The 15,682-nt window shown below is 41.5% G+C and overlaps 1 protein-coding gene across 3 annotated transcripts in view; it reads left to right on the forward strand.

The window, feature by feature from the left end:
* Nucleotides 1-15,682, forward strand: part of SLK (STE20 like kinase) — a 107,340-nt gene that overhangs the window by 21,298 nt on the left and 70,360 nt on the right. The window lies entirely within an intron of this gene.

Below are 15,682 nucleotides of genomic sequence, written 5' to 3' on the forward strand. Positions count from 1 at the left end.
GCAACACAACCCCAAAGCATGATTGATCCAACCCCATGCTTAACAGTTGGACAGAGGTTCTTTTCCTTAAATTCTGTGCCCCTTCTTCTCCAAACGTACCTTTGCTCATTCCGGCCAAAAAGTTCAATTTTAACCTCATCGGTCCACAGAACTTGTTTCCAAAATGCATCAGGCTTGTCTATATGTTCATTTGCAAAGTTCAAACGATGATTTTTGTGGTGAGGACGTAGAAGAGGTTTTCTTCTGATGACTCTTCCATGAAGACCATATTTGTACAAGTATCTCTTTATAGTGGAATAGTGTACCACAACTCCAGTGTCTGCCAGATCTTTCTGGAGGGATCGTGCAGTCAAACGTGGGTTTTGAATTGTTTTTCTCACAATCCTGCGAGCTGTTCTGTCTGATATTTTTCTTGGTCTTCCAGATCTTGCTTTAACTTCCACTGTTCCTGATGACTGCCATTCTTAATTACATTCCGAACAGAGGATATTGACATCTGAAAACGCTTTGCTATCTTCTTATAGCGTTCTCCAGCTTTGTGAGCGTCAACTATTTTCAGTTTCAGTTTTCTAGACAACTGCTTAGAAGAACCCATGGTGCTGATTGTTGGGGCAAGGTCAGATGAGTCTGGGCATTTAAAACCTTTGAGATTGACATCACCTGGTCTTCCCAGACGATGATTGAGAACAATCCATGATACTGGCAGGTCTCAGCTTGGCAAAGGGGGCAGTGCATGCTATAAATTCTGCAGGGTGCCCAAACTTTTGCATACGCCATTTTTTTGTTTTCTGTTATTTTAAAAGTGTAAATGATTGAAATAAAATCTAACTTTTGTTGACATATTATAAGAATGTCTAATCTGTAATGTGATGCCTTTTGGACATTTTTCCATCTTTCCTTGGCTTCTTTATGCACATTAATACAAATTTTTAGCTGGGGTACCCAAACTTTCGATCCCCACTGTATATATATATATATGCAGGGTAGGCTGGAGGGAGACATCTTTAAGAATAGTTATAGTCAGGCGATTTTCCACAGTATTGATGTATTTGGAAGTAGAAATATGGCTGTTATCCCTATCCTTGCTTTACTACTTAGTGAGTGAGTGACCTGGAGCAAGTATACAGAGCAACAGTCAATACTCGTGCATGCTTATTCCAGTCCAATTACTCTCATGGTACTCAGTATAAGAAGAGATCCAGAGTCTACACTTTTTAAAATCATATCAGCAGTTCTGTCCTTATAGGCTACTGTTCAGGTGACAGGGTGTATCATTTTGCTGGTTGTCAGATGTCCACGTTTGTAACGCTTTATCCAGGGTAAGGGGTAGGGATAACAGTCCCTAGATAGGGGGAACATGATGCTGAGAAAATTAATTTTGCAAAAACAGTAGCGGCAAAAGTTCTTTTGCACTTATTTTAAATATTTTAGGTATTTTAGAGAAATTATTTCTGATGTAACTTACAGAAACCAATGCATACAGTTTAGGTGAAGTATATGCCACTGCTGTTATTACTATCTTCACCTGTGAATAACATGGCGATAGTACAAGTTCCTGTAGAACCACTTCCCTGTTAATATACAAGATGGTCCATTTATAGCCTGCTTTATTGGTGTATTTATTTATTATTATTTATTTATGTGATGAAAAAAATTTTTTTTTAGTTGTAAAAATTTAAAGTTACATCCAAGCACATAACACCCCCCCCCCCCCCCCCCCGGCAAAAAGATTTGAGCCCGCCCACATGTACGCATGTACAAACGTAAAAGCACACGCTGGGGTGCCTACGCATGAAAACATTGCTTGCGATACACGTTACATATTGCCGCGCATGTTAGAATGAGAGCAATAATTCTAGCACCAGACCTCCTCCTTAACACTATACTGATGACCTATATGGGGCTTTAAATGTGTCACCTATAGAAAATATAGGGTACTGAAGTTCGTCGCCATTTCACGAGTGCATGCAAATTTAAGTTTTGACAAGTTGGATATCTATTTACTCTCTGTAACCTCATCTTTTATATTTTACAAAAAAAAAGGTAATTTATTGCTTTTTTTTTTTGTGCCCTAAAATTAACTAACTTGTATTTTTTACTGAAATGTTACAGTAATATCATGCAACATAAAAAATTGGAACTAGCACTATTTTATTCTCTAGGGTATCTGATTTTATAAAGTATATCAGGTTTGGGGGGTTTGTATAATCTTCAGGCCTAAAATTATTTCTTTTAATCTTGTGCAAAAAAACGCAAAAACGGCTCTGGTAGCGAAAGGGATAAAGGATAAGCCTGACACTCCCCTTTCCTGACAAGCACCCAATCAGTGCTCATTACACTGCATGGTGTCTCTCTGCTCCCTACTAGTCCCGAGTGCGGTGCTGGAGACAGGCAGGGAGGGGAGGAGGAGATAAACAGCGCAATTTAAAAAATATTAAACGTTTAAGTCGCCATAAAACCCCTTTTGATTTTTAACCGTTTCAATACCGTGCAATTTTACACCTTCCTGCCCAGGCCATTTTTCAGGTTTCAGCGCTCTCACACTTTGAATGACAATTGCGCGGTCATACAACATTGTACCCAAACTAAAATTTTATCATTTTCTTCATACAACTAGAGCTTTCTTTTGGTGGTATTTAATCACCGCTGGGGTTTTTATTTTTTGCTAAATTAACAAAAAAAGACCAAAAATTTTGAAAAAAAACCCACATTTTTCTTTGTTTCTGTTATAAAAGTTTACAAATAAATAATTGTTCTTCATAAATTTAGGCCGAGATGTATTCTGCTACATGTCTTTGGTGAAAATAACCCAAATTAGGATGTATTTTTTAGTTTGTAGGAAAGTTATAGAGTTCACAAACTATGGTATAGATCTGAAAATTGATCAATCCTGAAGTACTGACGGCCAATCTAATTTCTTGAGGTCCAAGAATGTCAGAATAGTACAGATATCCCCAAATGACCCCTTTTTGCAGAGTAGACAGTCCGACGTACTTCATAAGAGGCATGGCGAGTTTTTTGAAGTTGTATTTTTTTGTCATAATTTTTCGGAAAATAAAAAAATTAAAAAAATTATTTTCACTATTTTTTTTTTTACATACTGTCACCAGTGCAGTACAGCATCATTATATAACTGGCATGGCGGTGAACAGGGACACTGACTGGTGACAGTATGAAAAAAAAAATATATATATTTTTTTAATTTTTTTAATTTTTTTATTATATTTAATTTTTTATTACATTTTTTTTTATTTTTTTTTAAGATTTTTTTTCATATTTTACTATGACCAAAGTAGTACAATGTTACCATAGTAACATTGTACTACTTTGGGGAAGTGATCAGTATTTTTTTTTTTTTTTTTTTTTTTTTACACAATTTGCTTATAGCAAAGAATTACTTTGCTATAAGCAAGCATTTACCTGAATGAAATCGATTCATTCAGCTTTTTTTTTTTTTTTTTTTTTTTTGTGCTTAGCTGTAATTTGGTCACAGCTAATCACATGACATGTGCATGTGATTAGCTGTGACCATTCACAGCTAGGCACTAGTATACAATGGATGGCATCATGAATGAAGCCATCCATTGTATACAACTGTCATGTGACCTGCTGTGATTGGTCACAGCAGGTCACATGGTACCAGCAACGGGAGCCGGTACTCGGATCTGTCATCGGCCGTGTCCGAGGTGCACGGCCGATGACAGATCGCACTGCTGCGCCGCTCTGCATTAGCGCAAACGGTGCATGTGCGGGAGCACGCCAAATGGCAGGGACACATTTGAAGCCGCCAAACGGCCATTGGCCGGGCGGCTAATGGTTAAACCATTCCTAATATCACCTCCGATTTTAATTACGGTTTTGGTTAAAACATATTTTTTTTTTTTTAATCTGGACAAGTAGATTGTCATGAGGGACAAGTAGACTGGGACACCGATTTAGTCCCTTGGACAAGTAGTTTTTTAAATAATGTACACACCCCTGTCAGAGGCAGTAGACATATTACACAAGACTGCTAGAAATCACTGCTATAACTGGGCAGATTTGTGTCTACAGGGGCCCTGAGGGCCACACAAATCATGCCTCCAGGCCGTGGTTGGTCAACAGGGAACTAGATCTTTATATGGCCTTATGACAACCGAAAGTGGCATGTAATGATGGCGTTAATGTTCACCCAGCATTTGAGGAGTGACTCTTCTGTTCATGTGCAATGCTTGAATGCTTTCTCATTGAAGTCATGATAAATCTCATGATATCAGTACAGCTATAAATGCATTGTCACAGCTGTACTATTTCTTATAGAGAGCAGGCATTTCGCAAGTAGCTGTTCATTAGTAAGTGATAAATTATGTTTGACATAGACATAACGCAGGTAAAAATGCTGTCAGTAATCCTCTTTTACATCTCCCCATCCCTTTGTCAAAATACTGCTATTGTCATTGTAATGAGACAGCAGTGGTTCTACCATTGCCATGCCTCACTAGACAAGGAAACCGCATTTTCATTGATAATGAGATAGAGCACATGAAAGACATGACAGTAATTGCAGGTCTCTTCTGCTGCCTAGCCCACCATATGAGCCCACCAAAAGTCTTCTCTCACTGTGGTTCTGTAGAAAGAGTGATGTTCCATATGTTATAGCAATCAGAATTCAGTTTTTGCCACTTTAGCAAAGTATTGTAAGGGCCAATTCACATTTCACATCAGTGCTGTAAAACACAGATCCAGAGAAAAGGACATCTGAAAAATGAATTTTTCCAATGTGTAATATATACACCATAACATTGCATTGCGCTAAAGTGCAAAATGTATGTCAGCGGACGTCAATGTATGTCAACGGAGGACAGCGTGCGTTAAAATGCGACTAAAAAAGATGGAAATGTACATGCATTTTAGCGCAAATCAGTGTGAATTTGCCCTTAAAGTGTTACTAAACCCACAACCGTAAAATCAGTCTGTATATGCAGTAAAGCATGCTTGTTATACTCATTGTGGAACCTAAGGGGTTAATCCTCTTATTTGTGTAAAAAGGATGTTTGATCCCATCTTTTCTGATCCTCCCCATCTCCTACTGTCCCCAACTCATCTGCTGATAGTACAGAGCCTTGGGGGAAAGCTGCACATACTCAGTTTGGTGTGTTCCTAGAGAGTTTTTTTTTTTTTATCTTGGGGGAGCGCATGTGATCAGCACAGGGCCAATCAGGGCTGTCCAGTTCAGAGGGTCAGGGGTCCTGTGGCCTCATAGGACAGTCAGGGGAGAATGAAAACTCCTCCTACAAGCTTTAACCAGTGCTCTGCTGGACACTGATAGAAGTCACAAGACTGCTCTAACTGCTGATGAGAAAAGGTATTTAGCCATTTATATTTACTTTGCATTTCCATGTTCTGTGTACTGTGAGAGAACAGATATAGTGAATGCAGGGTCCTGGGTTTAGTAACACTTTAGTGAAAGATATTTGGTTGCATTGAGTTACCGCCATTGTGAGTAAACTATAATGTTTTATTTTCTCTTCACATCTCTTTATTTTGTTGAAATTTCATTGTGTAAGAATGATTGATTTTCAAATCAGTAGTGTGCCCACTGCAACAGCCAATGTTTGTGCGTCCATTGAAAATGACAGATCAAAGACGATGGAAATTGTTATCAGAGCAAATGATTTTCTATTCATGTATAGGGTTATCGTTAAAAAAAAAAAAAAAAACACAAAAAAATCTGAAATACACACAAACAAAAAAGAACGTTCTCTGTCACAAAACGTTTGTCATCTTGTTTTGAGCATATGAATCATAAATCATATGACTGTAATGTATGTGTGTGTTTTTTTTTTTTTTTTTCTATAGGGAGTAAAAAATGTCCGCAGCCAGAGCTAGTTATAGGTGATGAGCGAATTCAACATTTTGTGTATTGTGACTCCATAATTACAGAAAGGAATCAAGATGGCGATTGAAGTGTTTGACGCAAAGCTATTTAAAGAATATGTAAACCCAACATTATATATTCTTGATATTTGCCTGCTGTACCAAGTACTTGTATGAAAAATTACCCTGTTCTCTTTTTGTATTGTTTCCTTTTTGTAAAATCCCTGGTGTTCTGCCAGTCCCTCAGATATACTGCTACAGGGCAGCAGGGGTACGCAAAATCACGTGTGTATATATACGTGATTTTGTATTACCGGGTAGGGGGTGCGCATGAGCCCTATCCGTGATGCCCCTTGCGGCCATGGCTGCCAATCACTGGGTCCTGGCTGGTGATTACCAAGCATCTCTGACTGGGAGGAGGGCTGCTTTGTTTACGAAGTCCTCCTCCCTTTCAGCTGTCCAGCCATCCAGAGCAGTGTGCTTATAGTGAAGCACCAACACACCGCCCCCCAGTAAAACACTCTGAGCACACGGTTAACCCTTTGATTGCCCCTCATGTTAACTCTTTCCTGCCCAGTGTCATTAGTACAGTGTCAGTGTTTTTTTTTTTTTTTTTCGTAGCATTGATCACTGTATTGGTGTCACTGGGGATGTCAGTGACACCAAGTCAGTTCCTTGCAGTGTCAGAATGCTATAAGTTGCTGATCTCCGCCATTACTAGTAAAAAAAATAAAAAATATCTATACCGCCATTTGTAAACGCTATAACTTTCATGTAAACCAATTAATTTACAGATATTGGGATTTTTTTTAGCAAAGATGTAGCAGAATACATTTTGGCGTAAATTTATGCCGAATTTTTTTATTTTTTTTTATTTTTTACTGCACATGTTTAATTGCAAAAAGTCAAAAATATAGTTTTTTTTCTCAAAATTGTAATTTTTTTTTTTTTTATAGTGCAAAAAATAAAAACCTCACAGGCAATCAAATACCACCGAAAGAAATCTCAATTTGTGAGAATAAAAGGATGTAAATTTAATTTGGGTGCAGCGTTGCATGACCGCGCAAATGTCAGTTAAAGTAACGCAGCACCGTAACGCAAAAAATGGCCTGGTCAGAAAGGGGGGGGGGGTAAATCCTCTGGAGTGCAAGTGGTTAAGCTGAATGGATTGTTTTACAAGGTGAGGGTTTGCAATCGCATTATAATAAACCCAGTGTGTTATTGTTATGATCTCAAGCATCGCTTCCGCAGATGGAATTAAAAAAAATGTTTCTGCAGGGAATATTCTGAATCAGTTGACAGCATAGTCATCAAGAACAATTTAGATTTTTGTTCGACATATTGTTTGTTAGTTTTTGTTTGTTTTTCTACTCCTCTATGGCCGGCCTTGTGACAAAATGTATGAATGTCAATAAGAGACAATGGGGATGCATTTCAAAGGTTAGACTAAACTGGCCTTTTTCAACCAGGGTGCGTTCAGGTATCTTCAGGGGTGCCTTGGCAAAATACCTAAAAATTGCCGAAAATTGTATACAAGCCAACAGGTGGATTAAGCCTGCCTTTTATTACACAAAGCCACAGGTTTTCATGGTGCAATATTACAGCCTTCTATCCGCTGACAACATAAAAACCAATGATGGCATCAGTTGATAAGAAAGACATCGGGTCCCTGCTTGCCCCTCTCTGTTAGCACTGGGGTCACATTAGTGATGGAGAAACTGAGGGAGAAGAGAAATATTGGAATACTAGTCAGTACCAGTGTGCAAAGGTGTAATATGCTTTGGAAGAATAAATCGCCTCTAATGTTGGGTGTCCCACATGTGCAGATGTTGCTGTGTTCTATAAAACTATTAGTTTAGTGTGGGTCTCTGTGCCCAAACCAGCATTTAACTGCTTCATTTAGTTTTTTACATTTTGTAATGGATGCCTTGAGATTGTGAAAAATTTTAAAGGTGTGCCTTGACTGAAAAAAGGTTGAGAAACACTGGCCTAAACTTTTGCCTACAGGAAAAACTAAAGTGTCCCATTGTGGATATTTTGCATTGTGGGAACACAGGCAACAATAAGAACCTGACAGATATTCTAATCCCTCTCCACTTTATCCAAAACTAAAATAAATATTTTGCTTTTAGTTATACTTTAACCGATTCCCAACTGCACTATAGCCGAAAGATGAGTACAGCGCAGGTGACCAGTTCTGGGAGGGCATCCATGAACATCCTGCCAGAACGCGCCCCCAGCGACGCACACCCGGCGCTGTCGGTGGGTGAGCTCTGTGTCCTACGGACACAACTGATCATGTGATGAGGTAAAAGGTCAATCACAGCAGCTTTTTATCACATGATCAGCTGTGTCGAATGACACAGCTCACAAAGTAAATACTGTTGCCTGTTATTGGCAGCACTTTCCTCGCGCTGTCACAGCGTGAGGAAAGTACCGCCAATAACCGGCAAATGTGACGGGAGATCTGCAATGATAATCAGTGCACTGATTAGTTCCCTGATTATTAGTGCTGCCCAGTAGTGCCCAGCATTGCTGCCTATCAGTGCATCATCGGTGCTACCTTTTTGTGCTCCTAATCAGTGCAGTCTCATCAATGCACATCAGTGAAGGATAAAAATTACCTGTTTGCAAAATAGTATAATAGAAACAAAGAAAACCTTTTTTTCAATTTTTTTGCTCTTTTTTTTGTTTACAGTGTAAAAAAAAATACCTAGTGGCTATTATATTCCACCAAAAGAAAGCTCTATTTATGTGAAAAAAATTATAAAAATTTCATATGGGTACAGTGTTGTATGACCGCGCAATTGTCATTCAAAGTGCAACAGCACTGGAAGCTGAAAATTGGCCTGGGCAGAACGGGGGTTAAAGTGCCCGATAGGAAAGTAGTTAATATCAGAATTCGAGAGGACTGTACATCATGAACCATCTTAAATCAAAAGAACTGTCTGACATAATTATAAAATTAAAGCATATGTCGGAAAAAACGTCATAAGTGCCTGCGAATATATGTATGTTTGTTTTTTTTCCCCAGATGAAAAACTGTTATTGCAGGCTTCTACCTTCTGCTGTTTTTCTTGGATTCCACTTCCTTTCTGAATGAGAATGTTTACCTGCTAAAGTCAAATGGTCAGTCCTAGTGCTGTATTGAGGAAAGGCTGCTGGGAAAAGCAGTAACCCAACCACATGAGCAGGAAATGACATTTGTAGACACAGTTCACCATTACCTATTGTTGCTGTGGTTCCTTTGCTTACAAGGAAGTCGTATTTACATTTTTCCAATTTCAGAAATTCAGTGCTGGCTGCAGATCAAAACATATTTTTTCAAGTGTATTACACTTTAAGCTATATGAAAAAAAAAATAATTTTTAGGAACTGATCATAGACAGATGCTTTGTATAGGTAAGAGATTTGATTCTCGAATTTCCTAAAGCTGGCACGCTGGTCTCTTTATAGTTAACTGAAAGACAGATTGCCCCCTAAAGGATTAAAATGTGATACATTTAATTGTCTCTGGAGAAAGACAAGGCTTTAAAATCCCATGTTGACACAGACCTCTTCCTGTCCAGACATTTCCTGTTCCTCATCAGGACAAATGCAAATTTGAAAACTAAACAAAAGATGCTCTTCACTATTTCTTGTGACATTTTGATGCATTCATCATTTAGAGTTATGACTTCAGCATTCATTAATTTATGAACTCATGAGAGAGACCTTGCTTGGTGTGTTTAGTTCTTTGCACTTAAGGTAATGGTTTACACATCCCAGAAAGCTGTTAATCATGTGTGCATACATCTGTAGACCGTATATGAGTTGACTCAAGGGATCACAGTAGAAACGTTACCAACCGTGTGCAGACAAGCTGTAATACTGAATTATTTTTCAATCTGTGTTACCAACAGTGCTGGATTTTCACTTTGGGGGGCAGGGGGACTTCAAGTTTGGGGGCTCCTCAGCATAAACTTTAAATTGTATGACAAATAATAAATTGAATGGAAATGAATGATATTCCGCATTCGTTCTAAAAAATATATGTTAGATTCCAAAGAAGACCCTTGTCTGATTTTTTTTTTCTTTTTTCTCATCAATTTTATTGACTGTAAGAATGCACATTACACAGGTGATGGGAACTCGCAAGTCATACATCACAGTTGTGCATCATACTACAATATTTACAAAAAGTCTTTCTAACCACACTTAGTCCTCATGCACACTTGACGTTTTTACAGCTGCTGTTTTTGGCTTTTGCTGTTTTTTTCTACATTATGTACATAAGTATTCACAGCCTTTGCCATAACATTCAAAATTGAGCTCTGGTGCATCCTGTTCCCACTGATCATCCTTGAGATGTTTCCACATCTTGATTGGAGTCCACCTATGGGAAATTCGGTTGATTGGACATGATTAGGAAAGGTATAAAGCTGTCTATATAAGGTCCCACAGTTAACAGTGCATGTCAGAGCACAAACCAAACCATGACGTCCAAGGCATTGTCCGTAGACCTGCAAGACAGGATTGTATCAAAGCACAGATCTGGGAAAGGGTGCAGAAACATTTCTGCAGCATTGAAGGTCCTAATGAGCACAGTGGCCTCCATCATCTGTAAATGGAAGAAGTTTGGAACCACCAGGAATCTTCCTAGAGCGAGCTGCCTGGCCACTCCTTAGTAAAAGGCAAATGGCAGCCCACCTGGAATTTTGCCAAAAGGCACCTGAGGGACTCTGACCATGAGAAGCAAAACTCTCTGGTCTGATGAAACAAAGATTTAAACTCTTTGGCCTGAATGCCAAGCATCATGTCTGGAGGAAACCAGGCACCGCTCACCACCTGGCCAATCCTTACAGTGAAGCATGTGGTGGCAGCATCATGCTGTGGGGATGTTTTTCAGCGGCAGGAACTGGTAGACTAGTCAGAATCAAAGGAAAGAATATACAAAGACATCCTTGATAAAAACCTGTTCCAGAGCGCTCTGGACCTTCGACTGGGGAGATCGTTCATCTGTCAACAGGACTACGACCACATCCTCCTCTAAACATTTGGTCCTGCTCCATGCACATCGCTGTTAGTATTCATTACAATGCAAAGTCCATTCCCCATTTATCTCTACAGATTGCTGCTTTTCTTTTGAAATAAATGGAGATAATGGTATGTTTGCTTTGGAATTGCAGGCTCCTACCCACCTGAGGAAACACCTCCACCCTAAATAAAAACTCTGTCACTCCCCTCCGACCTCAGTTTTTTGTGTTTCCTCCGGTGGGGAGACATCTTTTGGAGGCCTCTCCAGGTGCTGTCAGTGGACAGCAAGACCTGGTTGTTAGGATGGAGACAGGGCAGCGTGGGGTGAAGGCTGGAGAGCCGGCTGCTATCCCCCAGTAATGCTGCATGGTCAGGGCTGCTGCCTCTGTCGGGTCAGAGGAAGGTACGGTACTAACCTGTCGGCCGCCCCCCGGCCCCCTCCGGAGAGTTGTGGGAGCTGGGGTGTCCTCGTGCTGAGGTCTAGGGAGACCGAGGGAGGAGTCCCGCTCCTCCCATACGTGTTGGCATTGGAGCGTGCCGGGCCGTATGACGGGAGACGTCATTTCCGGTGGAAGGGGCGGGGCTTCTCCCGGGGTCCCGACTTCCAGCCTTGGCCCCGAAGACACGGGGACAGCGGCAAGAATGGCGGTGCGGTAGCCTGTGGAGACAGGCGATACTGCGGCGAGGTGACCACCCTCCTGACCAGCCAGGCACAGGCAGGTGACTCAGTGGAGTCTTTCCCCTACCTATGGGCCCCTAGCTCCAAGGGGTGTTCCCGGCCCTCTTTGTGGTCAGAGGTGCCAGGGCGGGGGGGGGGGTCTATCCAAGATCAGGCCCCTGTTCCCTGCCAGGGAGGAGAAAGGGGGGGGGTGGCAGCTGGGCAGGCGGCTTGGTTAAGCTGTAATAGGTTCCCTGGTTCTCCGCTTCTCGTTTTTGCAGGGTAAAGCCCGTGAAAAACTCAAGCACCAGGTGCCTAAGCATAAATGCCTGTCATGTAAGATGACCCTGAAAGAGTTGTGGAAAAAGGTGCTATGTGGGTCCTGTATAGAGGGGTTAGTTAGGGAGGAGAGTCTGTCACAGGGAGACTTGGTTAAATCAGTGAGGGAACTGACTAATACCTTTTGACTCCTTCAAAACACTTGTTAAGAATTTGGCATTACCCCAGGCCGCGCCCCTCCAGCAGGTGCTTCCTTCAACCAGTCAAGGAACGGAGGGCCAGGAGGCTGCGGAGGGTGAGCCATCCCTGGGCTCCCAGTCCGAAGAGGATTCAGAAGGGGAGGGCCCCCTCAGACAATCCCAGAGGCCCCTCTAGATACAAGTTGTCTCTGGAAGAGGTAGACGATTTGTTGGGGGCGATTTTTGCCACGCTCGATATTAAGGAGGATAAAAAACCCCTTTCACTGCACGACCAGATGTATCAGGGTATGGAAGAAGAAAAGCGGAGAGTTTTTTTATCAGTATAAAAGATCAGTATAAAAGACACCTGTCCACAACCTCAAACAGTCACACTCCAAACTCCACTATGGTGAAGACCTGAGAGCTGTCGAAGGACACCAGAAACAAAATTGTAGACCTGCACCAGGCTGGGAAGACTGAATCTGCAATAGGCATGCAGCTTGGTGTGAACAAATCAACTGTGGGAGCAATAATTAGAAAATGGAAGACATACAAGACCACTGATAATCTCCCTCGATCTGGGGCTCCACGCAAGATCTCACCCCGTGGGGTCAAAATGATCACAAGAACGGTGAGCAAAAATCCCAGGACCACACGGGGGAACCTGGTGAATGACCTGTAGAGAGCTGGGACCAACGTAACAAAGGCTACCATTAGTAACACACTACGCCGCCAGGGACTCAGATCCTGCAGTGCCAGACGTGTCCTGCTGCTTAAGCCAGTACATGTCCCGGCCCGTCTGAAGTTTGCTAGAGAGCATTTGGATGATCCAGAAGATGACTGTGAGAATGTCATATGGTCAGATGAAACCAAAATAGAACTGTTTGGTAGAAACACAACTCGTCGTGTTTGGAGGAGAGAGAATGCTGAGTTGCATCCAAAGAACACCATACCTACTGTGAAGCATGGGGGTGGCAACATCATGCTTTGGGGCTGTTTCTCCGCAAAGGGGCCAGGACGACTGATCCATGTACAGGACAGAATGAATGGGGTCATGTATCGTGACATTTTGAGTGCAAACCTCCTTCCATCAGCAAGGGCATTGAAGATGAAATGTGGCTGGGTCTTCCAACATGACAATGATCCTAAACATACTGCCCGGCAATGAAGGAGTGGCTTCGTAAGAAGCATTTCAAGGTCCTGGAGTGGCCTAGCCAGTCTCCAGATCTCAACTCCATAGAAAACCTTTGGAGGGAGTTGAAAGTCCGTGTTGCCCAGCGACAGCCCCAAAACATCACTGCTCTAGAGGAGATCTGCATGGAGGAATGGGCCAACATACCAGCAACAGTGTGTGCCAACCTTGTGAAGACTTACAGGAAACGTTTGACCTCTGTCATTGCCAACAAAGGATATATAACAAAGTACTGAGATGAACTTTTCATATTGACCAAATACTTATTTTCCACCATAATTTGCAAATAAATTCTTTCCAAATCAGCCAATGTGATTGTCTGGTTTTGTTTTCTCATTTTGTCTCTCATAGTTGAGGTCTACCTATGATGCCAATTACAGGCCTCTCTCATCTTTTTAAGTGGGAGAACTTGCACAATTGGTGGCTGACTAAATACTTTTTTGCCCCACTGTACCAATAGTACATGGATTCATAATCCCAGGCTCTCAAAATAAAGGTGATGCTCCAGGCAGCTCAAATAAACCACATAAGTGTGGGAGATGTAAAGCTTGTAGGACTTAAATGTTCCTTGAGGTTTACCATGTGGTGTAAGAACCTGAACATTCCAATTTTTATCCAGCCAAGCAGGCCATCACACTACTCAGTTGTTAGCAAATCTTAAGAAGATTGTACAATCAGATTGTAACTTTTATGGCTAGCTTTACTATGATTCTGTGGAGGGGAGATCACTCTGAGAGGGAGCAAAGCACAGCTTAAGTAGGGGCACTAGATGCTCAACGTCTGATTGGAATATGATTTCCATGTCACTTCTCTTTATCATTCTATTAATCACGGTGTCTATTGTTGTCTGTATGAAGCACTATTCCTTCCAATGACACCAAAGATGGAGCATTGTCCCTCCCCCTGACACCAGAGATGGGAAGCTAATTCTTCCACTGACATTAGATATGGGGAACTATTCCTCCCACTGACACCAATTTATGTAACTTTTTTGCTTCCACTGACCACCAAGCCTATGGCATAGTTTACTCCCACCACTGCCAGGGCATTTTCTACTCCCACTGGCCACAGTCCAGCTCCCCTAATGTTTGAAGGGCAATACACTGGCTTTTTTTTTTTTTTTGAAAATTTGGAGACACCCTATGTTAAAGAAAAACGTTTGACTCCTTCACGCCCCCTCTGTGTTGTGCTTTTTTTTTTTTTTTGCTTTTTTTTTTTTCTCGTTCCCCTTTTACCTGGTCTAGTGAATTTCCAGTATTATCTTGCAATAATCTGCCGAAGGCTGGCACAACTCAAGTTTTGTCCTGCTATGTTTTCTGCTGATGCCATTGGGTGCCATCAGTCTCTTCTGGGTCCTGGCAGCCAGCCTCCTGATTCATGTGCAGTGTTTGGAAGATAGCCCCATTGGGATGTGAGAAGTAGGTATCCCAAAAGGCTTCAGGTGGGTGGTGGAAGATGTCATTCTAACCTAGTCAGGATGCATAGAAAACAGATGCATGGGATGTGCTCTGCAGTAAAGGGTATTACCCCTTGAAAAAAATATAAATTAAAGCAATAATGGGAGTAGATCCTACTTAAAATGGCCCCCACCACCTGAATGAATATCACTAGTTTAGTAATACCAGTCTGTCTGGCCAGTGTATGACAATGGACCACAAATTTAGAATGCAGGATTTTCAGCAGCTCAAGGCACTACAGTGCAATGTTCAGTTTCTTAGGGAAGGTATGTTGGAGTACAGTTTAAATACCATTCAGAATGAACTGAGCAAAATGTACAGTACCACAGCGCAATGGTGTGAATGGGCCCTGGAACAAAAAAAAAAAAAAAAGAGAAGGCAGAGTGATGTCGTATCTGCCCGCCTAGACAAGTGCGAGAAGTGAAATGTAAGGCGAATATTTCTTTCTTTTTATTCTTTATCCCTGGTTTCCTATTTTGAGCACTGTTTTTAGCCAGTATGTCAGCCTTCTATATCCCATCAAGGCAAACAAATCTGGAAGGGGCTCTCATGTAATTGTTACATTGTTGAAATGGTGTGAAAAGCAGCACATGTTCTATTTCTGTTCTGCACTACCTCTGTTACAGGATCAGCTGTTAATCCAGCGTTCAATGTAAATATTTGTATGTAAAGTACAGCAAACATTGCACATGTCTGTGTGCAATGACAGGAACCACAGGGCCTGCCTAAGAAGACAAACACAAATAGTCTGTTTTGTAGCATTTTGGATTACAAATGTTGCAAGTGCAAACACATTGACGTCTGACTTGTGGCACACAGCTGTGATTAGTATTACTTTCTTGTAAGATTTGAGTTTCTGAGTGAAGCAACAAGCCATAATCTTCTTAGCACTTTTATATGAAGTGGTGCAGAGGAAAGTAAAGATACTGGGTGCAGTGCAGGGGCGGACTGACAATTTGGAAACTCGGGCACTGCCCGAGGGCCTGGGGTCAGTAGGGGGCCCCATGAGATGCCCCTTTTTCATAGGCTTTTTTGAGTTTGGGCA

This window comes from Staurois parvus, unplaced genomic scaffold, assembly GCF_062004578.1.
Source record: "Staurois parvus isolate SC_StPar_1 unplaced genomic scaffold, SC_StPar_1.0 ptg000525l, whole genome shotgun sequence".
Taxonomy (NCBI): Eukaryota; Metazoa; Chordata; class Amphibia; order Anura; family Ranidae; genus Staurois; species Staurois parvus.